The following is a 26,850-nucleotide window of genomic DNA, read 5'->3' as shown; positions in this document are numbered from 1 at the left end:
GAGGTGTCTGAAAAGCATGATAGGGGTTACTAGGCTAGATAGAGTGAGAAATGAGGAAGTGAGGAGCAGAACAGGGATGGAAAGGGAGCTGGGAGATAGGGTTGATGAAAGAGTATTGGGATGTTTTGGACACATGGAAAGAATGTGCGGATAAAGACTAGTAAAAGAGGTGTGGAAGGCAGAGGTGGAAGGAGTGAACATGAGGGGTCGACCTAGGATGAGATAGATAGATGGGGTAAAAGGGGCATTGTGAAAGAGGGAAATGTCTGTTGAGGAAGGACGGGAGAGGACAGAAGATAAGGGTTAATGGAGAATGATTGTGTATGGATGAAGCTGTGATGCATGAGGGAGAGTAGGTGGGGAATGGGGGTGAGGGACTATGTATGAGAAACAAATTGACGCAGCCCGAAGCGATTTCTCCCCGTTTTCTCCTTTTCTGCATGAGAGTACGGAGAGTTGGGGGGTCGCCGATTTAATGAAGCGGCCTTGTTGTGGATGTGCTGTGTCTTATGACACTGCTTCTGACCCAGGGCAGTGGACAAGATGCAGGGATAACCCATCATCCAGGAGGTGCCAAGATAAGAGGGAGGGAAGAGGGAAGAGGGTAGAGGGGAGTGGAGTATGTAGGGGATGGAGTGGGTGGGAGTGGTTTTTATGCCTTTGTTTTTTGGCTACCTCCCTTGTTATATGTATGTATGTACATACATACATACACACACAAACATACACACATACGACTGTGTGTGTAAGGACAGAGCATTACCCAAGGTCGGGCCTTATGAGTTAAGGAGCTCCATCCGTCAGCCACGAGTCCAGCACGCGATCCAAGACCATGGTCAATCACACACACACATGCACACACACTACAAAGAATTATAAAGTCTTGGAAATGAGTTAGGGCAAAAATTGATGGCCAAGAAATCACAAAATGGAAAATGAATTTATCACAAAAACAAAAGAGAAGGATTTAAGAATTTTAATTAAAAATAATCTTTCGCCGGAAACCCAAAGAATGGAACAACGAAAGAGACTTATATATTTCATACTAGCATAAGAGTAGCATATTCATTACATTGATTGGGGCATGATAGAAAAAAAGAGAGAGAAAGAGAATACAAAAAGGCGCAAACCAAAATATTCTGAGGTCTGGGACTTCCTATATTGGAAGAGTAGAGTTGTGATGAAATAGTGATATTTCGTGCAGTAAAAAGTAGTAATATTAATAATAATAACATAGAGGATCTATTGATATGAGATAAAAGATATCATATAAAAATAATGATGAACAAATTAAAAGTAAGGACTACTTGAAAGATGCCAGGAAACACGGATTTCTTTCGAGCTGGATGAACTTGTCTGATGTTACAGAACAAGACTGTTATGTGTACATTTTATACAGTCGGTACGAATGGCAGATTTGTTTTTGCATTTGTAAATAAAGACGAATTAGTGTGCTGTTTGCAAGGGAGCTCTTTACTTTGAAAAAAGAAATCTTCGTTTTTATCATAGTTGTAAATTTAGAATGTACGTATACATACATACCCCACCATATATATATATATTATATATATATATAAATATATATATATATATTTGTATATATATATGTATATAAATATATATATATATGTATATATATATACATATGTGTGTGTATGTTTATATATATATATATATATATATATATATATATATATATATACACATGCAGAAAGATCACTCAAACAACACATGATCCACAAATATTGCTGGTAACCACTAAGGAAATCAGAAGGAAACAGTAATTCCCAAGCGCTTTCGTGTTATTCACATAATGCGATATGGTATAGATATGTAGATGATGTTCTTTGCCTGTGGCCATGTACTGAAAACCTTGATGCTTTTCTACAATCTCTTAATAATTTGGTTCCCTCCATTAATTTTACTATAGAATCCAATGCTCTATTTGTTCACATGAAAAATTTCAATCATTATATCAATTGGACTAACGCTTCCGTTATTATTTCTTGTAATTCATTTGTCAATAGGAACATAATAGAAAGTAGTATTATAAAAATATCTGAAGGCTCTAATCTTAATATCAGTAATAGCATTTATAAATTAGATAAATTTATCGTTAACAAAATTGTAATCAGGTTGTAAGTGACCAAAATTAATTTGGTGAATTGTGCTGTTCTCTAGATTTCTTTTTCATTGTTGACTTTTTATACTAAGATTTCTTCTTCTTCTTTTGTGACTTTTTGCACTATGCCAGTTCCTTTCCTAGTGTATAATCTTGTGACATCTTGTACTCTGCCAGTTCCTTTCCTAGTGTATAATCTTGTGACATCTTGTACTATGCCAGTTCTTTTCCTATAGTAAAATCTTGTTACTTTTAAACCTCTTTGTAACACCAACTTTTCTGTATTCCCCTGAAGATGTAAATAACACGAAAACGCTTGGGAATTACTGTTTCCTTCTGATTTCCTTGGTGGTTACCAGCAATACACACACACACACACACACACACACACACACACACACACACAATATATATATAATATATATATATATATATATATAAACATACATATACATATATATATATATATGTATATTGAAATATGTAAGACAGATGAGTGGATGGGTGGTGAGATAAACACAGGGAACCGTTTAGGGATTTATTCTGACGTTTCGTCCTTATTCTGACGTTTCGGCTCACTACAGCCGGCATCAAGATTGCGATCAGCACGGGAACGAAAATAGGAGACATTGTTAAGAACCAGAATAAAGTCGTGGCCAACGGGGAAGAAAACAGTGTCGTCTACAAGATACCGTGTGGAAACTGTCCTGTGAGCTACTACGGGGAAACCAGCCGAGGTATTAAGAAACGGACAATTGAGCACAGGAATGACATCAAGGCACACCGAGTATCAAACTCGCTAGTGGTTCATGTAGATACTCACGGCCACTTACCAGACTGGAACAAAGTAGAGGTGCTGCAGAAAGGACTTCATAAGAAAAGAAGGAAAATAACTGAAGCAGCTTACATCGCTTCCCATCCAAACAACAACCACCGCGATGGGTTTATTAAATTAACAAAGACGGCGAGCCGCTTGGTACTTCGCGAAGCAGAGCGTAGGAGGACGAGAGGTCAGGTCGATCATGGTGGAACGCGGATAGATTCGGCGGGTATTTAGGGGGTGAATGATTTGAATGTGCATGTACTCTGAAGAAGTCCTGGTAAGGACGAAACGTCAGAATAAATCCCTAAACGGTTCCCTGTGTTTATCTCACCACCCATCCACTCATATATATATATATATGTATATGTATATATATATATACATACATATACCAAAGAATTTCCCCCCCTTACATGGGGGGGTAGCCAAAAAGAAAAAGGCATAGAAACCACTCCCACCCATTCCATTTCCTATATATTCCACTCCCTTCCACCCTCCTCCCTCCCTCTTATCTTGGCACCTCCTGGATGACGGGTCATCCCTGCATCCTGTCCACTGCCCTAGGTTAGAAGCAGTGTCGCAAGACACAGCACATCCACAGCAAGGCTGCTTCATAAATTCGGCGACCCCCCTCTCCGTCCCCTCATGCAGGAAAGGAGAAGACGGGGAGAAATCCCTTCGGGCTGGGTCAAATTTTTCTTATACATACTTCCTCAACCTCCATCCCCCACCCACTCCCCCTCATGCATCACAGCATCATTCATACACAACCCTTCTCCATTCACCCCTATCTTCTGTCCTCTCCCGTCCTTCTTCCACAAACATTCCTCTCTTTTGTAATGCCCCTTTCACCCCATCCATCCATCTCATCCTAGGACGCCCCCTCATATTCACTCCTTCCATCTCTGCCTTCCACACCTCTTTTACTAATCTTTCTTTACTCATTCTTTCCCTGTGTCCAAACCATCACAATACTCTTTCATCAACCCTATCTCCCAGCTCCCTTTCCACACTTGTTCTTCTCCTCACCTCCTCATTTCTCACTCGATCTAGCCTAATAACCCCTATCATACGTCTCAGACATTTAATCTCAAACACATTCAAACTCCTTTTCTCTTCCTCTCATATATATATATATATATATATATTATATATATATATATATATTTAGCTATAGGGATAAGAATTAATCCAAAGATTCTAGTAAAGATCTAAGTTTTATACTAGAGTTACTATATACTAATATGGGACTCGTAGTTGGACGAGTGGCGTTTTGTCTCGTATTGGCGTTTGTGGTGTCATGTCTCATGTTTTTATTTGTAACGGTTTGTCTCATGCTTGGAAGGGCATGTGTGTGTGTGTGTGTGTGTGTGTGTGTGTGTGTGTGTGTGTGTGTGTGTGTGTGTGTGTGTGTGTGTGTGTGTGTGTGTGTGTGTGTGTATTTACCTAGTTGTATTTACCTAGTTGTATTTTACGGGAAGGGGAGCTATGCTCGTGGGGTCCCGTCTTCATATCTCATTTTATCTAAACTATTTTTAAATTCATGTATTGTTTTTGCACACACCACTTTCTCATCTAACTTGTTCCAACTGTCTATTATTCTGTGAGGAAAGCTGTTCTTTTTCAAATCTCTTCTATAGCTGTCTTTTTTTATTTTCTTTCCGTGTCCTCTTGTATTTCTGTCATCCCATTTTATCAGATTTTCTCTATCAGTAATTTCCATGCCTTTCATGATTCTGTAAATAGCTATCAAATCTCCTCTCTCTCTTCTTTGCTCTAGTGTCTGTAGTTCAAGTTTTTCTAGTCTCTCTTCATATGATAGTTTTGAGAGTGTTGGTGCCAATTTTGTAATTGCTCTTTGTATTCTTTCAAGTTTTTTTTATACATTTTTTTGTACTTGGTGACCATATCGTTGCTGCATATTCCAATCTTGGTCTTATCAGGGTGATTAGGATTTTCTTCACCATTTCTTCATCCAGGTATGTAAATGCAACATTGATTGTTCTTATTAAGTTATAAGTTTCTCCAAAAATCTTATTTATATGTTTCTCAGGTGACATATTATTCATAACAATGACTCCCAGGTCCTTCTCATTTTCTACTTTTTTTATTCCTTCTTCTCCCAAATTATATGATCCTGTTATTCTGTTTTTGCTTTTTCCAAATTCCATTATACTACACTTCTTTGTATTGAACTCCATCTCCCACTTCCTACTCCATTCCTGTACTTTATATAGATCTCTCTGTAGTGATTCACAATCTTCTTCTGTTTTCACTCTTTTTAGTAGTTTTGCATCATCTGCAAAGAAGCTCATATAGCTTTCAATTCCTTCATCCATATCATTAATATATATAGCAAACATTATTGGGGCCAGTACTGTTCCCTGCGGAACACCGCTTATTACTTTATCCCATTTTGAGTGCTGGTCTCTTATCACTACTCTCATTTTTCTTTCTTGCAAAAAGTCTTCCATCCAATTTAGTAGTTTTCCCTGTATTCCTCCTTCAGTTTCTAATTTCTTAAGCAACTTCTTGTGTGGTACTTTGTCAAACGCTTTCTTTAGGTCTAGAAATGCACAGTCCGCCCATCCATCTCTTTCTTGTATTATATCTATTAGCCTTGAATAGAAACATATTAAATTGGTGACGCATGATCGTCCTTGTCTGAATCCAAATTGCCTTGGATTTAACACTTTGTTTTTTTTCTAAATATTTTACCCATCTACTTTTGATAATTCTTTCACAAATTTTTGCTATTGTACTTGTTAGAGAGACTGGTCTATAGTTTGTAGGTTCTTCTTTATTTCCTCCTTTATATATAGGTACTATATTTGCTTTTTTCCAATCTTCTGGAACTTTTCCTTCTTTTAAGGAACTGCTTATTATGCTATGTATTTTGTCTGCCAGTTCATTCCTGCATTCTTTCAGAATCCAGTTTGCTATATCATCTGGTCCATGCGATTTTCTGACATCAAGATTACTCAAGTGTGTCAATATTTCATTCTTTGTTACTTCTATTTCTTCCATAGGGGGGACTTTCTCTTTCCATTCAATCTCTTCAGGTTGTATGTTCTCCCTTGTAAACACTGATTTAAAATGTTTGTTCATAATTTCTGCCATTTCCATTTCCTCAGTGTATTCAACTCCTCCTTGTCTTAATTTCTCCAAGTCTTGTTTGTTTTTCAGTTTATTGTTTACAAATCTGTAGAATAGTTTTGGTTGATCTTTACACTTTTCTATGACATCTTTTTCGTATTTTCTCTTTTCCTCTCTGCACGTTTGTACATATTCATTTCTATAACCGGTATATATTTTCCATTTTTCAGGTCTTCTGTCTTTTTTCCATCTGGTCCAGGCTTTGTCTCTTTTGCCTTTTAACTCCCTACAACTTCTATTGTACCAGCATTTTACATATTCTTTTTCTTGTTTTTGTCTTGGGACATACTTTTCCACTCCTTTTTTATAAATTTTTGTCAAAATATTCCATTTCTCTTCCACTGATGTTTCTTCTTTGTATATTTCTTCCCAGTTTTCTTGTTGAAAGAATTCTCTTATTTTATCAAAGTTTGTTTTTTCATACATCATTCTTCCTTTTCTATATTGCTCATTTCTTTTCATATATTTTTCTTCATTAAGTTCCAGTTCAATCAATATGTGGTCACTTTTACTTATTGGTGTTTTATATTCAATTTTGTCCACTATTCTAGGTTCAGATGTAATTATTAAGTCTAGTCTCGATGGTTCTTCTTCATTTCTATACCTAGTGTTCTCCTCTATCCATTGTGTCATTGTATGGTCAGTAATCATCTCAAGTAGAGCGTTTCCCCATGAGCCGTCTCCACCCTTTACTGTCATTTCTTCCCAGCAGATTTCTTTGCAACTAAAGTCGCCCATCATAACTATTCTTCCTCCATCTTCCATTATTTTATTTAATGTTATCTTTGTGTCCTCTAACATACTTTTATGTTCACTCTCCTCCCATGAGGCTGTTTTCGGAGGCACATAATTGATCACAAATTTTCTGCTCTTCTTATCTCTGTCTTCCACTTCTATCATAATCATCTCTACTGTATTCTTTCCATATATGACACCCTTCACGTTTATATCCTTCTTAGTCAGGAACATAACTCCACCCCCTTGCTTTTTCTCTCTGTTTTTAATCCAATAATTATATGCATCATGTCCTACACTGTTGGGTGGTAGTGGGCCTTTTAATTTTGTTTCTACAATTCCCATTATGTCCGGTTCTTTTTCTTTCAAATAATCATTCAGCTCATTCAATACTGTTATTAATCCATCTATATTTGTGTAAGACACTCTTAGTTTTCTGTCACTTCCATTGTGTTCTCTGTTTCCCTTTTGTTTTTCTCTTGTATGTCGAACTGCCTTAGTTTCATATTCACTACTCTCCAATAGAATCTCTCTTTCTCTGACTCCGTTCTGCTCTCGTTTTTTTCCTTAGCTTCAAGTCTTTTCTGCTTTTCTTCCTCTCTTTCCTCTTTATTCATTTCCCTTTTTATCCATACCTTTTTATATTGTTCACTTGTTGCTAGTTTCCCTGTTTTGGATAAGATATTCTCTGCCGTCGTTTGTGACCTGAATTTAATCTTAATTGGTCTGGTCTTATCTGTACTATACTTTCCGAGCCTGAATTTTTCCTCAATTTCCTTCATAATTTCTGGTTCATCTTCCTGAACTAATTTTAGTAAACTGCTTACTTTTTCATTTTCCTCATTGGTTCTTGAGGTTCTATCTGGGTTATGTTTCTCTTCCATTCCTAATATAATTATACATTTCTTTTTGTCAGCTAAGTCTCTTACTATATTCTCCTTCTGTCTCATCACTTTAATAACTGAGTCTTCAGTTTGTTCTCTCATTTGCTGTTTGATTATGTCAGTAAATGCAACTTTACTGTTTTCTTTAATCGACTTCCATCCCTCTCTGTTTTCTTTACTATTCCTCTTCAATTCCTCATTCTCCACCTTTACTTCTTTTAACTGTCTTTTCAGGTTTTCTATTTCATCAGCTAAGTTTTTGTTCGCCTTCTCTAGTTCTTCCAATTTTTCAACCCTTTGTACAATGTTGTTAACATGACCGAACCTACGCTCCAAGTCCTCGATCATCTTATCGACCTTCTCTTCTAGTCTTGTCAGTCGGGGGGGGGGTCGTGTCCCCCCCACCCTCTTTAAATCCCTGGAAAATATTCTCATCACTTTCTACTGTATTGCTCTTATCTATACTTCTAATCTTTACATTTTTATTAGACATTTCATCGTCACTCAGTTGGTCGGGGGGTCGTTTGCTTACCTTTCGCCTGTCTGCCTGGGCCAAGTCTACTTCCTCATTTCCTTCCATTTCCCCCAGCAATCCCTCCCCTTCTCCTCTTTCCCTACTTTCCCACTACCCCACGAGCAATTTTCCCCCCACCCTGCAAATACAATAGGCACTTCTCTTTGCTTTGGGATCCACGAAACTTCAATTTTCTTCAGAACGTCTTCTATGCCGTCCGTTCGTTGAAGTGTGCGTGCGTGTGTGTGTGTGTGTGTGTGTGTGTGTGTGTGTGTGTGTGTGTGTGTGTGTGTGTGTGTGTGTATGTGTGTATGTGTGTGTGTATTTACCTAGTTGTATTTACCTAGTTGTATTTTACGGGAAGGGGAGCTATGCTCGTGGGGTCCCGTCTTCATATCTCATTTTATCTAAACTATTTTTAAATTCATGTATTGTTTTTGCACACACCACTTTCTCATCTAACTTGTTCCAACTGTCTATTACTCTGTGAGGAAAGCTGTTCTTTTTCAAATCTCTTTTATAGCTGTCTTTTTTTATTTTCTTTCCGTGTCCTCTTGTATTTCTGTCATCCCATTTTATCAGATTCTCTCTATCAGTAATTTCTATGCCTTTCATGATTCTGTAAATAGCTGTCAAATCTCCTCTCTCTCTTCTTTGCTCTAGTGTCTGTAGTTTAAGTTTTTGTAGTCTCTCTTCATATGATAGTTTTGAGAGTGTTGGTGCCAATTTTGTAATTGCTCTTTGTATTCTTTCAAGTTTTTTTTATACATTTTTTTGTACTTGGTGACCATATCGTTGCTGCATATTCCAATCTTGGTCTTATCAGGGTGATTAGGATTTTCCTCACCATTTCTTCATCCAGGTATGTAAATGCCACTTTGATTGTTCTTATTAAATTATAAGTTTCTCCAAAAATCTTATTTATATGTTTCTCAGGTGACATATTATTCATAACAATGACTCCCAGGTCCTTCTCATTTTCTACTTTTTTTATTCCTTCTTCTCCCAAATTATATGATCCTGTTATTCTGTTTTTGCTTTTTCCAAATTCCATTATACTACACTTTTTTGTATTGAACTCCATCTCCCACTTCCTACTCCATTCTTGTACTTTATTTAGATCTCTCTGTAGTGATTCACAATCTTCTTCAGTTTTCACTCTTTTCAGTAGTTTTGCATCATCTGCAAAGAAGCTCATATAGCTTTCAATTCCTTCATCCATATCATTAATATATATAGCAAACATTATTGGGGCCAGAACTGTTCCCTGCGGGACACCGCTTATTACTTCATTCCATTTTGAGTGCTGGTCTCTTATCACTACTCTCATTTTTCTTTCTTGCAAAAAGTCTTCCATCCAATTTAGCAATTTACCTTGTATTCCTCCTTCATATTCTAATTTCTTAAGCAACTTCTTATGTGGTACTTTGTCAAAAGCTTTTTTTAGGTCTAGAAATGCACAATCAGCCCATCCATCTCTTTCTTGTATTATATCTATTAGCCTTGAATAGAAACATATTAAATTGGTGACGCATGATCGTCCTTGTCTGAATCCAAATTGCCTTGGATTTAGTACGTTGTTTTTTTCCAAGTATTTTACCCATCTACTTTTGATAATTCTTTCACAAATTTTTGCTATTGTACTTGTTAGAGAGACTGGTCTATAGTTGGTAGGTTCTTCTTTATTTCCTCCTTTATATATAGGTACTATATTTGCTTTTTTCCAATCTTCTGGAACTTTTCCTTCTTTTAAGGAACTGCTTATTATGCTATGTATTTTGTCTGCCAGTTCATTCCTGCATTCTTTCAGAATCCAGTTTGCTATATCATCTGGCCCATGCGATTTTCTGACATCAAAATTACCCAAGTGTGTCAATATTTCATTCTTTGTTACTTCTATTTCTTCCATAGGGGGGACTTTCTCTTTCCACTCAATCTCTTCAGGTTGTATATTTTCCCTTGTAAACACTGATTTAAAATGTTTGTTCATAATTTCTGCCATTTCCATTTCCTCAGTGTATTCAACTCCTCCTTGTCTTAATTTCTCCAAGTCTTGTTTGTTTTTCAGTTTATTGTTTACAAATCTGTAGAATAGTTTTGGTTGATCTTTACACTTTTCTATAACATCTTTTTCATATTTTATTTTTTCCTCTCTGCACTTTTGTACATATTCATTTCTATAACCAGTATATATTTTCCATTTTTCAGGTCTTCTGTCTTTTTTCCATCTGGTCCAGGCTTTGTCTCTTTTGTCTTTTAACTCCCTACAACTTCTATTGTACCAGCATTTTACATATTCTTTTTCTTGTTTTTGTCTTGGGACATACTTTTCCACTCCTTTTTTGTAAATTTTTGTCAAAATATTCCATTTCTCTTCCACTGATGTTTCTTCTTTGTATATTTCTTCCCAGTTTTCTTGTTGAAAGAATTCTCTTATTTTATCAAAGTTTGTTTGTTCATACATCATTCTTCCTTTTCTATATTGTTCATTTCTTTTCATATATTTTTCTTCATTAAGTTCCAGTTCAATCAATATATTGTGTGTGTGCGCGTGCGTGTGTGTGTGTGTGTGTGCGTGTGTGTGTGTCTATATATATATATACATATATATACATATATATATATATATATATATATATATATATATATATATATATATATATATATATATATGTGTGTGTGTGTGTATGTGTGTGTGTGTGTGTGTGTGTGTGTATTCACTTGGTCTTTGGATCACGTGTGTGTGTGTGTGTGTGTGTGTGTGTGTGTGTGTGTGTGTGTGTGTGTGTGTGTGTGTGTGTGTATGTAAGTATATATGTATGCATGTATGTATATGTGTATATATTGTCACTGCCTGCATTTTCAGTCTAAAGTTTCTTGTTTTTTTTTTTCATCTACTACATTCTGGTTTTAGAGGTGATATGGTACCTCCATTATGATTTGAAGGTGTATACAAGTGTTACAAACGGGTTCAGGTACATTCAAGAAGGTTATGCAATATACAAATGTGGCAAAGTTGTTTTGACTTTCCTCTTATATTATTTCATCCGGACACTATCAACAGTTGGCAGGCTTGGTTTCACTCGTGGGCTTTTGTTGAGCTTGTAAAACCTACGTGTTGAGATAAGTTGTCCCAAATTCGAGTTTATATGATGTATCATTGCCTCTAGGTCTGATATATCCTCGGCACGAGACTGTACAGTATATGTGTTTGATTCCGTCATTTGCTGGGAGCGATGTGGCATCGACTTGTAATCCGATGTATGACATGGGGTGCAACTGCAGCGTTAGCAAGCTTCGATATTCAATTGCATCATTGAATGTATTATTAATATTGTTATGTCGTATCATATCATGGTATGTCAAATCATCTCAATGGTGTGATAGACTTTGAGTTTTATGCTACCGCACTGGTGAGGGGTTTTGTATCCCCGCTGAGGAGGGTCCAAACAGCTGCTGATATTCTCGTTTGCACATGCGCAGAGCAGTCCCTGGGGAAGCATGAGCCTTTCGGCCACTACATTTTCCCTCTCTTCCTTTTATTTACATTCTCGCTTCTAAAACGGAGCCTATCCTAAGGAGAATGCATTTTACCAAAACTGGGTAACCCTATCGTGTGTTCATGGCGTTTTTATACACGTACTTCTTCAGTGATTCGAAAGTGTTGCTTTAGTAAACTGGCGTCGATCAGCTGATTGGGGAAGCAACATTGTGATGGTGTGGTGTACATTAGTTGCCAAGACGACGACGACGACTACTGGTAGATGTAAACTCTTGAAATATGGGATGCATGTGGAGAAACAGCGGAGGCAGAGTTCAGAGATAAGATCCAAAACAAAGATAAGGTTTACGTTGGGATAGTGAAGACTATGACCCGCTCAGTGTTGTTGTGGACACGCATATTGATCGGTGTCCAGCTGAATTGGCAATTATTTCTTGGATTTAACTAACGTGTATTATCCATAACCACGTTCGGAGAGCGGGGTTTATTATGAAACTGTGGAAATGAACAAAGTGGAGCCATTTCTTGACAGAGAAAGACATAATGCAGAACAACTCTGAGTGCATTTGTAATTTTTCCAAAAAAAAAAAAAAAAAAAAAAAAGCATTGAGTAATATAGGAATTGTGTACGATTTTTTCGGTTATTCTTATCGTTAATGTGAGTTTATTATCAGATAATGATAATAAAAAACTGTTGCAATTTGAGACGCTGTGTTGATTGGGTTGTGTACCCTGTTATCGTTGACAAAGAGTTTCTTAATGCTCAAAGCGGAAAAGAAAGTTCCGCTGTCTTTAGTCTCCAGCTTCCCGCGTGATCTGGACATCTTTCAGGTGAGGTGGAAGGTTTGGTGCAACTACAGTTCGAAGGACACGTAGAGAAACTCTTCATAACCTTCCCCCTTCCTCTCCCATCTCCTTCCCCCTTCCCCCTTCCCTTCACTCCCTCCTACCACAAACTTTGTGCCATTTCAGTCGTGACAAGTTCATAATTTTCCTCGGGCATACGTTAGACGATTTTATTCAGCTAAGAGCTTCTCCAATTCAGAATGGCGAAAAAGCTACCTTGAAAAAACATATAGTTATTTTGTTCTGGTTAACGCCAAGTTAAAATAGCTTGGAGAAATATCCTTATCTTAACGAGTGAACAGATCGATTAAGCTATTTCGGCTAAGCCTGTCCGAACGAGTGTGAGGAATGCAGAAGATACCTCTTTGTCCTAAGGCTTGACGATATTAAGAGGAACTTCTCTCATGATGGGTTTATTTCAGTGTATAATTGTTGTGCTTCTTTAAAGAATTTGGTGACTCACCAACGGAATAGAGTCGCGCTTCATTCTTTTATGATTTTATGTTAATTTCACATTCAAAGATTTTTTTTGTGTTTTAACTTCTACTACCCTCCTTAGATATCTACCACATTTATGATTTCGCCTCTTCAGAACGTTGTGCTTGTGGTTGTTGGGTGTAGTGGAATGTACAGCCCACGAAATCATACAAGGGTCACTCGAAGCTGAGTAAATGTGGGGGGAGGGGGGGGGGTTGAGCCACGGCCTCCCCTGATCCCTCCTTGACCTCTTAACTGGCTCAGTTAGCAAATCCAACTACCGTGTCGACAGTGTTCTTCGACTTCATTGCAGTGATAGATAGGAATGTAAGGGTTATATGTTACATCCCCGTGCCCACGCTTTATCTTGATTTATCCGTTATTATTTGTTCATTGTTATTGCTGTCATTATTATTATTATTGTGATTGTTATTATTATTATTATTATTAGTAGTAGTAATATAACTTTTTATTATTATTTAATGGTATTAGCATCAATATCATAAATAATATTTATCTATTATTATTGGTATATGTATTATTATTATCATCAAGTAGACTTTAACAGATCCTGAGGGGGTGGGGATCTGTTGTAATCGGGTTCCAACACGAAAAAGGTCAAGAAACAGTGTGAATGGCGGCATACTGGAGTCATCCTGAATGATTTATCCTCTTACCACCCGGCACCTGGGCTGCCTTGTCAGTATCCTCAGCCCCCTCCCCCTCTCCTCCTCCCCTCCCCCTCTTCCCCTCTTCCCCTCCCCCTCTTCCCCTCTCCACCCTCCCTCTCCCCCTCTTCCCCTCTTCCTCTCTTCCCACTCCCCGTCCCCCTCTTCCCCTCAAGGACGGCCACATCCTGCCATGCTAATCCTTGTATTTCCTTTTCGCCACGTACACATTTCGTCACCTGTCGCCTAACTGGCCATGCCCACGCACCAAACCTTGCGCACTCCACGCTGACTTTATCCACGCCGCGCTGACTTTGCCCACGCCACGCTGACCTTACCCACACTGCGCTGACTTTACCCACGCCACGCTGACCTTACCCACACTGCACTGACTTTACCCACGCCGCGCTAACCTTGTCCACGCCGCGTTGACTTTATCCACGCCACTCTGACCTTATTCACTCCACGCTGACCTTATTCACACCACCGTGACTTTACCCACACCACGGTGATCTTATTCACGTTATGGTGGTTACCTCTACTTCAGGGTCGAATCCTTCAAGGAGGGGATAAGTAGGAGATGGGGCGAGAATAGAAGCTTTTAAATGCGGCGATGTACTTTCTTTTGGTTAACGCAACAAGATTTAAGTTCCCACTTATGTGCTTTCCATTATTACCACTCATACACCTGATATGGTATCACGATATTATTATTATCATTATTATCACTTGTTGCTATTATTATAATTATTTTCATTATTATGATTATCATTATTATTATCATTATTATTATTATTATTATTATTATTGTTATTATTATTATTATTATTATTATTACATAATGATAATTTCTGTTGTTATTATATTTGTCATTACTATTAGTATTATTAGTTCTATTATAGGACTACTCGCTGGTCGAACTTCTTAAGATTGGTGCTACTTGAGCTTGAGTCAGGAGTGGAGGCGGTTCGAGGCTGCCTGGCGGAGTGAGGTCGTAGTAAGGACATGGCAGCATCAATATTCTGCTTCAAAAAGTCATTCGTAAGGAGGCGTCCTCCAAGTTCCCCTGAGATGCTTAGTTCGTGACGTTAAACCGAATCATTATTATTGTTATCATTATTACTAATATTATCTTATTATCATCATTGTTTTATTATTATTATTTCATTGTTATTATTATTATTATTGTTTTATCTTATTATATTACTATCATCTTTTCATTACCATATCATCACAATTGTAATTTTATTATAATCATTATTATTGTTACTTATTTTATAGTCATCATTATTGTGATTAGTATTATTATCACCACTATTATAATTTTATTATCATCATTATTATATTATTATGTCATTATTATTGTTATTATGTTATTATTACTGTTATGTTCCATATTGTTATAGCATTATTACTATTTCATTCTCCCCTACCATGTGGTAGGGGAGAAAGAATACTGCCACCGAGTGTTCCCACTTGAGTCTTTTAATGTGTGTGGATGTGGTATAGATGAGAGTAAAAGGGAAGAGATAGGCAGTATGTTTGTGAGGGGATAGATGGATGTGTTGACACTGAGTGAAACTAAGTTGAAAGGGAGGGGCGAGTATGAGTTAGGGAGTGTAGTTGGGAGGGTGTCAGAAGTGAAGAGAGGACAAGGGAGAGAGGGGGTGGGGCTATACTAGAAAGTGAAGAGACAGGTAAACGGGTGGAGTGGAAGGAGGTTTCTTCAAGGTTAATGCGGATGAAGGTGAAACTGGGAAGGGAGATGTGGGTCTTTGTAAGTGCATATTGGCCTGGTAGTGAGAAGAGTGCATAGAGGGTTTAGGGAGAAATGTCAATGCATTGGTATTGAAATATCTCAATGCTAGGGTAGGAAATGAACCAATAGATGGGGTAGTTGGGAAGTGTGGGGTTACAGGTAAAAATCGTAGTGGAGAGATAATGGTGATGTGTTTAGAGAGTTGATGATAACAAATACAGTGTTAGGAAGAAAGCCAAGCATAAGTACACATGGGAGAGGGTGATGGATGGAGGTGTGGTAGATAGGGCTATAATGGACTATATAGTGGTAACCAGGAGAAGAGTAGGGAGAGTTTTGGATGTACATGTTCTAAAGGGAGAGAGTGGGGGGAATATCAGATTTTTTTGGTGGAAGGTAAGATGGAGAAAGAGGAAAAGGACAGAAGGTAGGGAGGTGCTAAGAGTAAACTGCATAAATAAGAAAGAAAAAGAGAATGAGTACAAGAAGCTGAGAGAAGAGTGGGAGGGAGTTAAGGATAGACTAGAACTAGGAGTGGAGGAGGAATGGAGATGTTTCAAGGAGGGAGTCACAAGGTGTGCAAAGATGGTGTGTGGAATAATGAGGATGGGAGGAAATAGAAGGAAGGGTAGTGAGTGGTGGAATGATGAAGCAAAGGCAGGAGAAATAATATAAGGTAAGCAGAGTAAGCTTCGCGTATTTAGTTTATTAGAGACCGCTTTGATTTTGTTGTTGTTGTTAATTTGTATTTTCTCTTTGCCGTTTTTATTGCTAAAAGAGGAGCGAAATGGCTTGTGAAGGTTGCGTAAACCTAGAGGTCCGTCTCAGGATGTGTGAGGAGGAAATTCGTCATCTCAGGAGTGCGCTCCGTGAGAAGAGTGAACCCTCCCCACAACCCAAAGAGCGTTCCACTTCTTCCCCTACTGTCACTGCCGTGAGCGAGTGGCGCTCCGTGGGGTCCCGTTTGTCGAGGTGTGCCCTGTGGTAGACGTGTGCCCTGTGGAGCAACCGCTGGCTCTAGCCAATCGTTTTGCTCTACTGGAGGAAGAAGTGGCTGAAAACCAGGAGTTTTTGGTGGTGGGGGACTCCATGGTGCGAGGCTATGACGACATCCTGCAGCAGAAGACTAAGCGACGTTGCAAGCTTGTATGTCAACCGGGCCGTGGGATTGCCGATTGTACCCAGTCCATCAGGGAGCAAGGACGGAAGAACACGGTTACGATTGTTCATACGGGAAGTAACGATGTAGGTAGGGTGAGATCAGAGGAGCTTGTTCGGAATTACAAGGTCCTCCTTCAGGAGATGAAGGAACGTGGGAGCCGTCACGTAGTCTGTGGGATCCTCCCGAGGATCTACGCAGGCTCGTGTTGGAACAGTAGAGCCATAGGGATCAATGATAGGATATCGCAGTTGTACACACAATTGGGATACCACTTTCTTGATCCTTGGTATCTCTTTTCTAGGCGCCATGACCTTTACGCTTCTGATGGGATCCACCTTACCCGCAGAGGCAAAGATGTTCTTACAAACCTCATTGTGGGAGTTTGTAATGAATTAGCTCCTTTTTTAGGGTAGAAGCCCAAAGGGAAGGGGAAATAGAATGTACTTGGGAAAACAGTGTAGAGTATAGCATTAATGTAGAACAATGTGCCAGTATAGGACAAAATATAATTTTAGGATATAATGTCGCTAGAGGACGAGATGTTACATTAGGATGTAATGTCATAGGACAAAATGTCGCAATGGGATGTAATGACAGTGGAGGACAAAAGATCACGATGGGAAGTAGTGATAGTGGATGACAAAATATCACGATAGGATGTAATGATAATGGAGGAGAAAATATCACGGTAGGATATAATGTCAGTGGAGGACAAAATATAATTTTAGGAAGGGATACCGGACAGAATATCAATGAAGGCCAAAATATCATGATAGGATGTAATGACATGTAATGACAGTGTGATGTAATTATAGTGGAGGAAAAATATCACGGTAGGATATAATGTCACTGGAGGACAAAATATAATTTTAGGAAGGGATGCCGGACATAATGTCAATGAACGACGGCAGGCCGGCGTGAATCACGGTGACGTAGGGGGACAAAATGTACAAAAGAGATCGGATGACCGTGATCGACCAGATGTCCGTGATGGGGGAAATGTTCATTTTGATGGGAGAAATGTTAATGAGGCATTGAATGTCAATGAAGGACCAAATGATAATATAGAGCAAGGTATAAATAAAAAACAAAATGATAATGTAAGACATGATATTGAAACTCAAAATGTGTCAAAAAGAAATAATCACGAGTTTCTTGAAACAATGTACTTTAATGCTCGTAGTATTAGGAACAAATTTCAAGAAATACAGGCGTATGTCAAAAGCGAAAATCTCGATATGATAGGAATAACTGAGACATGGTTAAATGGTACAGAGTTCGAAGCTGAATTTAATATTGCGGGATTTAAACACTTTCATCAGGATAGAAACCACAAGAAAGGTGGGGGTGTTCTGTTGTACGTTAAAAACAATATTCATGCTTGTGTTTTAGAGAAAGTGAAACAGGATGCATATGATAGTTTGTGGGTCGAGTTAACCCAAACAAATGGACAAAAAATGAATATAAGTGTAATATATAGGCCAAAGACATTATCATTAGCAGACGACAAACTGTTATTTCAAGAACTGTCTAGTTTCTGCAACCGGGATTTATTGATAATGGGTGATTTCAATTTTACTGACATTGATTGGATGACCCTTGAACATGGCCATATAGGTAGTCGCTTGATTTTCTTGGTGACAATTACTTAATTCAGCATGTAAAAGAGCCCACAAGATATGGAAACTTACTCGATCTATTGATCACTAGCCGCGAAAGCATGGTAACTGATGTAGAAGTCGGTGAATCTGTTGCAAATAGCGATCACAACTTAGATTCAAACTCCTAAACAATTTTAGAATAGATACTTGTGTTTCTAAAATACCCGATTTCAGTAAAGCTCAGTTCATAGGACTACGTCAGGAGCTTCAGCTTACAGATTGGGAGGCAAAATTAAACGAAAGACCTGTAGATCAGACGTGGGAAATATTTCAAAATACGCTCACTAAGATGATTCAAACTTACATTCCTTTTAAGGACAGACGTCCCCCAAATCAGGCTTGCCCAAAGTGGCTCGACAAAGAAACTGAAAAAGTATTGCTAAAAAGAGACAGGCTTATAAGAAATATAAGTGCTTGGGTGCATCTAGTGACTATGAAAGTTATGTATCAATACAGAGAGATTTAAAAAAGACAATAAGAAAAAGAAAACGACAATACGAAATGAACATCGCTGATAAATCCAAAGAGAATCCCAAAGAATTCTATAGTTACATTAGAGATAAAAAGGTTGTTAGGAATCACATTGGTCCACTATTATCTGCTGACGGTCAACTTGAATATTCAAATGAAGGAATATGTAATATCTTAAACAATTATTTTAGCTCGGTATTCGTAAACGAAACACCTCAAAGTGAATTCCAAACTGAAACCTGTGAAAAGTCTAGGGTAAACTTACTCACTACGGTAAATATAACAAAAGAAAAAAATAAAAGTGTATAGATAAACTCTAAGTTAATAAAACACCAGGGCCTGACGGTTGGCATCCAAGAATCTTAAAGGAAATGAAAAATGAGATTGTTGTTCCATTAGAAATTATTTTCAAGAAATCCATCATATCCGAGATGTCCCAAGAGAATGGAAGCTAGCTAACGTTACTCCCATATTAAAAAAAAAAAAAAATGACAAAAAGAAGCCAAATAACTATAGGCCTATAAGCTTGACTTCAATCGTAGGAAAAATAATGGAAACTATCATCAGAGATGCTATCGAACATCATTTAGAAAGTAACCGTTTGATAGATGATAGCCAGCATGGTTTCAGACGGAAACGTTCTTGCGTGACTAACTTACTCGAATTCTACAACACAGTTATCTCGAATTATAACAAAAGAAACAATATAGATTTAATATATCTAGACTTTGCAAAAGCTTTTGATACCGTCCCACACGAAAGACTACTTACTAAATTAGCTTTACACGGAATAAGTGGTAGCCTATTAGGTTGGACTAGTAATTGGTTGAATGGTCGAAAACAGAGAGTTGTTTTAAATGGAAAAAGTTCTAGATGGAAAAATGTTACAAGTGGAGTTCCTCAGGGTTCCGTTCTTGGACCACTTCTTTTCATAGTATATATAAATGATATAGACCATGGACTAAAATCTACTGTTTCCAAATTTGCTGATGATACAAAACTGTGCGGAGTGGCAAATGATCACTCAAACCAATTAGATATTCAAGAAGATTTAGATAAATTACAGCAATGGACTGAAAAGTGGCTAATGAAATTTAACACAAGTAAATGCAAGGTAATGCACATAGATAGAAATAACAGTAAGTACGATTACAAGTTATTCGAAAATTCGTTAACAAAAGTGGATAGTGAAAAAGATCTCGGCGTAATTATCAGTAACGACTTCAAATCATCTTCTCACCTTCTCACCAGACGCCTTGAAGGCTCGTGCAACTCAGTCCCGATGAACGATTTTCCTCCATTCTTTTCGGTTCGCAAAGGTCTCTTCTCTCTCAATTTCAGTCAGGCTACTTCCCCTCGCCGCCAGTGCTTCCCCAACTCCTTCAACCCATCTCTTCCTTGGTCTTCCCACAGGTCTTCTTCCTTGAGGTCTATATTCCAGATATTTTCTCGGTAACTGGTTCTCGTTCATTCTTTGCACATGTCCATACCATCTTAGCTTGCTTCTCTCCACCATCTCCAAAATTGATACAACTCCCAGCTCTCTTCTTATATCATCATTCTTCAACCTGTCGCTCCTAGTCACTCCTTTAATCATTCTCAGCACCCTCATCTCTGCAGCCTGTATCTTTGATCTTGTTCTGCTTGTCAGTGTCCAGGCTTCTGATCCATAATTCAGTATAGGTCTATGGTGTTGTATAGTGTTGTTTTACATTTTCTGGGGATATTTTTGTCTTTCAGTAGTGGATATAGCATGCTTATATTTGAATTGTATTTACATATTCTATTGTTTAGTTCTATGTCCTGTCTATTTTCTTTTTCAAAACAAACTCCAAGATACTTAAAGTTGGTTACCTGCATTAATCTCTCACTCCCCACCTCCACGTCCACTTCCACATTTCTTCTACCAACATACATAACTTCAGTTTTGTTTACATTTATTTTCATTTCCCTTGTTCTATGCGTATTTTCCCATCTGTTCATTGCATTCTGTAGTTGTTGTTCATTGTCAGTGATAACTGCTATATCATCTGCATAAGCAAATGTGATTTCATTGTCGTCATCGCATATTTCTTTCATACATCTGTCCATATATATAATAAAGAGCAGCGGCGATATGACACCACCCTGCCTCACACCTGTTCTCACTTCGAACCATTCGCTCTCCATATCTCTTCCTCTAACTTTACTCATTGTCTCATGTAATATGTTTTTTATTGCTCTTTTTAGTTTACCAGATATTCCATACTCTTCATGTCCCAATGCTTCCCACAGTTTCTTCCTAGGTACCCTGTCAAAAGCTTTCTCCATATCAATGAATACAGCATATTCATCCTTATTCCATTCCCAGTCTTTTTCCAGAAGTAGTTTCATAGCAAATACAAGATCTACTGTTCCTTTTCCAGGCCTAAAGCCATGTTGCCACTTCCCAATTTATTGCCTCTACCAGTCCTCTGAGTCTCTGTTCCAGCACTCTTTCATAGATTTTTCCAGCGTGTGAAAGCAGAGATATACCTCCATAGTTTTCACATCTTGTTTTATCTCCCTTCTTATATATTGGGCACACTATAGCTCTCCTCCAGTCATCTGGGATCCTCCCCTCCTCCCACGCTATGTTGAAAATTCTCCTTAGCCATGTCACTCCCACATCATCCAGTGCTTTAAATATTTCACTTGGGATTCCATCTTCACCCGTTGCCTTTCCATTTTTCATTTTCTTAATTGCATTAATTACTTCCTCTCTCATAATCTCATCCATTTCCCCATAATTTCCATTGTTTACCACCTCCTCATGCACTAGAATTTCATCATTCTCCCTTATAAAATCCTCCACATTTAATAACCCTTCAAAATATTGCATCCATCTTTGACAAATATGTTCCGGCTCAGTAAGAAGCTCTTCCCCATCTGCACTTTTCAAAGCTCCTGTCATTGAATTCTCTCCTTTTCTATAATTTTTGGCCATGCTATATAGGAGCTTTTTGACTCCACCGAAATCTTCCTCCAGTTGGTCCCCAACACGTTCCCATACTTCTCTCTTAGCCTCTCTTTTAATCTGTTCTGCTGCATTTCTAGCATCTACATATAGTTGTCTGTCTTCTATTTGTCTCGTTTTCATCCACTTTCGGAAACACCTCATCTTCAGTCCAACTGCTTGTCTGACTTCTTCTGTCCACCATATTGTATTTTTCTTTTTGGTATTACCATGTACTTTTACTTGGATTGTTTCCTCAGCTATGTCTTTTATCGTCGTCTTCATTTTTCCCCCCACTCAGTTTCCACATCCTCACACACACCATTTGGCAATTTCTCCTCCACTTTGTTTTTCAATTCTCTCAAGCATTCTTCATTTTTTAGATTTTCAAGGCAATATCTTTTCCCCTTTCTTCCTCTGTTCCTCTTTCGTGTCTTTAATTTGGTGTATTTCAGCCTCTGAGAAAGCAAATAAGATTCTAGGACTGATTGCGCGATCTTTTGATTTCAAAAGTCCATCACTCATTAACAAGCTATATAAATCGTTAGTTCGTCCACATTTGGAATATGCTGTTTCCGTATGGTCACTGAATCTCATTAAAGACATTGACAGACTGGAAAAAGTTCAACTGCGAGCCACAAAACTGATTCCAAATATCAGAAATAAATCATACGAAAATCGACTAAAACATATGAATCTGTTTTTCCTAAAAAAGCGTAGACTCAGAGGTGACTTGATACAGTTCTTTAAAATTCTAAAGGGAATTGACAACATCAAAAGTGACCAAATTTTCACATTGAATGAGAATCAGACAAGAAACAATGGTCTCAAACTGTCTGAAAATAGATTCAATTCGGAAGTAGGTAGAAACAACTTTGCCAACCGTGTAGTTAATGAATGGAATAAACTTCCTGCACAGGTAGTGCAATGTAGTTCAGTTCGAAGCTTTAAGAGTCATTTAGATAAACACCTAAGCAAGATGCTGTAATGATTATAATTTATTTTATAATATTTGTTTTTGTTTTGTTATCATTTGTCTGATTTTCATTTATTATTAGTTATATGTCAATTTATTATTATTTACTATTTACCTGTTTGTTTATTATTTAACTATACCTATGCATTTATTTATTTTATTTGTTATTTACATTATTATAGTTTTTATTTATTTTTTATTATGATTTTTTTTCGCATCCGACCTAGATATGGACCAAAAGGTCTCCTGTCGGCATGCTCCGCCTTTGTAATCCTTTGAGAAGAAACGAGCATTCACAGATTGGTTACAAAAGTAGGATAGCTTTAGACACATGGGTGCGAATGTGGCAGGAAAGGGAGGAGTGGAAGTGGAGGTAGAATGTAGATTGAGAGAAGCAAGTAAATGCCTTGGGGGGTTGAAAAGTGTAATGAGAAAAAGGCATCTGGGAATGGATGCAAAGAGGAGATTGAAGGAAGGGGTGATCGGGGTGATGACATTGTATGGGGCAGAGACTTGGAATTTAAGAGAGGCAGATGGGAAAAGTTTAAATGTGTTTAAGATGAAATTCCTGAAAAGTATGGTACTGGGTATTAGGCTGGATAGAGTGAAAAACGAGGAAGTGAGGAGGAGAGCGGGGATGGAAAAGGAAATGGCAGATAGGGCTGACGAAAGATTATTGGGATGGATTAGACACATGGAAAGAATAAGTGAAGAAACATTAGTAAAAGAGGTGTGGAAGGCAGAGGTGGATGGAGTGAATTACCGGGGACGACTGATGATGAGGTGGATGTGGTGAAAGGGGTGTTGAGCAATAGGGAAATGTATGTTGAGCAATGAAAGGAGAAGGCAGGTGATAGGGATAAGGGGAGAGTGACTGTGTGTAGATGATATTGTTATGCAAGGAAGGAAGAGATGAAGGGTTAGGGGGTACTTATGTGTGAATAATATTTTGGTGCAACCCGAAGGGGCTTCTCCCCGTATTCTCTTTTTCTGCATGAGAGGGCAGAGAGGGGGGGGGGGTCGCCGATTAACTGAAGTGGCCTTGGTGTTGATGTACTGTGTCTAGCTACATTGCTTCTGACCCAGTGCAGTGGGCTGGATATGGGGATGACACGTCATCCATGAGGAGCTAAGATGAGAGGGGGAAAGGGTGGTAGATGGGAGTGGAATGGGTGGGAGTGGGTACATACCTTTGACTTGGCTACTTCCCTTATAAGGGGGAAAAGCTCTTGGTATACAGATATTATTATTACTGTTATTGTTACTATATGATAATATACATACATATACCAAAGGCTTTTTTTCCCCTTACATGGGGGGTAGCCAAAAAGAAAAAGGCATAGAAACCACTCCCACCCATTCCATCCCATACATATTCCACTCCCCTCCACCCTCCCTCTCATCTTGGCACCTCCTGGACGACGGGTTATCCCTGCATCCTGTCGACTGCCCTGGGTCAGAAGCAGCGTCGCAAGACACAGCATATTCACAGCAAGGCCGCTTCATTAATTCAGTGACCCCCCCTCTCCGTCCCCACATGCAGAAAAGGAGAAGACAGGGACAAATCCCTTAGTGCCAATTTATTTCTCATTCATACTCCCTCACCCCCATTCTCCACCCGCTCATGCATCACAGCATCATCCATACACAACCCTTCTACCTTCCCCCCTATCTTCTGTCATCTACCGTCCTTCCTCAACAGACATTCCTCTCTTTAGTAATGGCCCTTTTACCCCATCCATCCGTCTCATCCTAGCACGCCCCCTCATATTCGCTCTTTCCACCTATGCCTTCCACACCTCTTTTACTAATCTTTCTTAGCTCATTCTTACCATGTGTCCAAACCATCCCAATACTCGTTCATCGACTCTATCTCCCAACTCCCTTTCAACCCCTGTTCTCCTCACCTCCTCATTTCTCACTCTAGCCTAGTAACCCCTATCATACTTCTCAGACATTTCATCTCAAACACATTCAAACTCCTTCTCTCTTCCTCTCTTATGTTCCATGTTTCTGCCCCGTACAGTGCTGTCGGCACAATCACTCCTTCATATAACCTCCTCTTAGCATCCATTCCCAAATGTCTATTTCTCATTACACTTTTTAATCCACCAAGGCATTTATTCGCTTCTCTCAATCTACATTCTACCTCCACCCCTACTCCTCCCTTTCCTGCCACATTCGCACCCAAGTATCTAAAACTATCCACTTCCTCCAGTCTCTCTCCCTTAATACTCACTTCCAGCCTGCTGCCACTTTCTCCCCTTGCATATCTCATCACCTTACTTTTGCCCACATTTATCTTTAACTTCCTTCTTTCACACACCTTTTCAAACTCTATCACTAGCTTCCTCAATCCCTCTGATCCTGCTACAAGCACAGTGTCGTCAGCAAACAACAACTTTTCTCAATTTTCTTAACCATCTCCAACCCCTGACCCACTACTCTCGCACCACCCCATCCATGTATAGACTGAACAGCCAGGGCGACATAACACATCCCTGACGAAGTCCCACCTTCACCTCATACCATTCACTCTCTCTATTTCTAATCCTAACATAAGCTCTACTACTCTCGTAAAAACTCTTGACTGCTCTTAACCGCTTTCCTCCTATCCCATATATCTGCAATACCTCCCACAGTGCCTTCCTGTCCAAATCCATAAAAGCCCAAAAAAACATCCTTACCTTTTCCTATAGCTTTCTCACATATCTGTCTTACCACAAAGATCTGATCTATACAACCCCTACCTGTCCTAAAATCACACTGTTCTTCACCGATTACTCCCTCTGTTCCTCTCCTAATCCTCTCAATCAAGACCCTCCCATAAGCCTTACCAACTACACTCAACAAGCTGATCCCTCTGAAACTACTACACTCACACTTGTCCCCCTTTCCCTTGTAAAGTGGAACTATACAGTCCTCTGGTACTCTGCCCTTTCTTAAACAAACATTAAAATAACCTCACCAGCCAGTCCACCATAACTGTACCTCCTTTTTCCAGACATTCTGCATGGCATCCATCCAACCCAGGTGCCTTACCTGCTCTCATCATCTTAACAGCTGCTTCTACTTCATTTTTCCCTATTTCTCCTCCATTTTCTTCACTCATCACGGTCATTTTCTTAATGCTTCCCACTGCAACTACCTTTCCCTCCCTATCCTCCTTCACATTTAGCAACTCCCTAAAATACTCTGCCCACCTTCCTCTCACTGCTTTCTCTTCCATTATCATCTCTCCATCTGCACCTTTTACCTTTTCTTCTGTACTTGATTCACCTCCTCTTCCTCTTTTAATTTCTTTCCAAAACATTTTTTATTACTATCAAAATTTTCAGTCATAATCTTACCCCATTTTACATCTGCTCTCCTCTTTGCTTCCTTTATCTTATGCTTAACTTCCCTTCTCTTTACTTTGTACCTCTCATACGATTCCCTCGTCCTAATTTGCAGCCAATCTATGAATGCCTGCTTCTTCTCTTCTACACATTTCTTTGCTTCCTCATCCCACCACTCACTACCCTTCCTTCTATTTCCTCCCGCCCTCCTTGTTCCACACACCATCTTTGCACACCTTATGACTCCCTCCTTGAAACAGCCCCATTCCTCCTCCACTCCTAGTTCTACTCTATCCTTCACTCCCTCCCACTCCTCTCTCAGGTTCTTCTTATACTTCTTCTCCTTTTCTTTCTCATTTAAGCAGTTCACTCGAAGTACCTCCCTAGCCTCTGCCCTTTTCCTCTTTCTTCACCTATTCTCCACTCTCAATTTACCTTCCACCAGAAAAGTATAATAATATAATGATAATAGTAACCGAGGGAACGACCCAAGGATGAGATGGATGGGGTGGAAGGGGCTTTTAGTAAGAGGGAAATGTCTATTGAGTAGGGAAGGGAGAAGGCAGGGGATAGATGTGATTGGAGAATGGTTGTGTTTGGATGATATTGTGACGCAGCCCAAAGGAATTTCTCCCTGTCTTCTATGTTTTCTGCATAAGGGAGCGAGGAGGGAGGGTCAGCGTGTCTTGCTGCATTACTTCTAACCCGGACAGGGATGGCCTTTTATCCACGACGAGCTGAGAGGGTTGCAATGGGTGGTGGACTGAATATTATTTATATTA

General features: G+C 38.8%; 2 protein-coding genes across 2 annotated transcripts in view; one reads left to right on the top strand and one right to left on the bottom strand.

Moving 5' to 3' along the window:
- The window catches only part of LOC143024158 (putative bifunctional dTTP/UTP pyrophosphatase/methyltransferase protein), a 149,736-nt gene that overhangs the window by 119,841 nt on the left and 3,045 nt on the right, over window positions 1-26,850 (bottom strand). The window lies entirely within an intron of this gene.
- Window positions 12,098-26,850, top strand: part of LOC143024159 (uncharacterized) — an 18,392-nt gene continuing 3,639 nt past the window's right edge. The window contains exon 1 of the mRNA XM_076182958.1: window positions 12,098-12,159. The gene's annotated coding sequence lies outside the window, so the exon portion shown is untranslated. The remainder of the gene's footprint in view (window positions 12,160-26,850) is intronic.

Source organism: Oratosquilla oratoria, chromosome 3 (genome assembly GCF_046742065.1).
Source record: "Oratosquilla oratoria isolate Oo_2021 chromosome 3, ASM4674206v1, whole genome shotgun sequence".
NCBI lineage: Eukaryota > Metazoa > Arthropoda > Malacostraca > Stomatopoda > Squillidae > Oratosquilla > Oratosquilla oratoria.
This window is presented reverse-complemented; position numbering and strand designations above follow the sequence as displayed.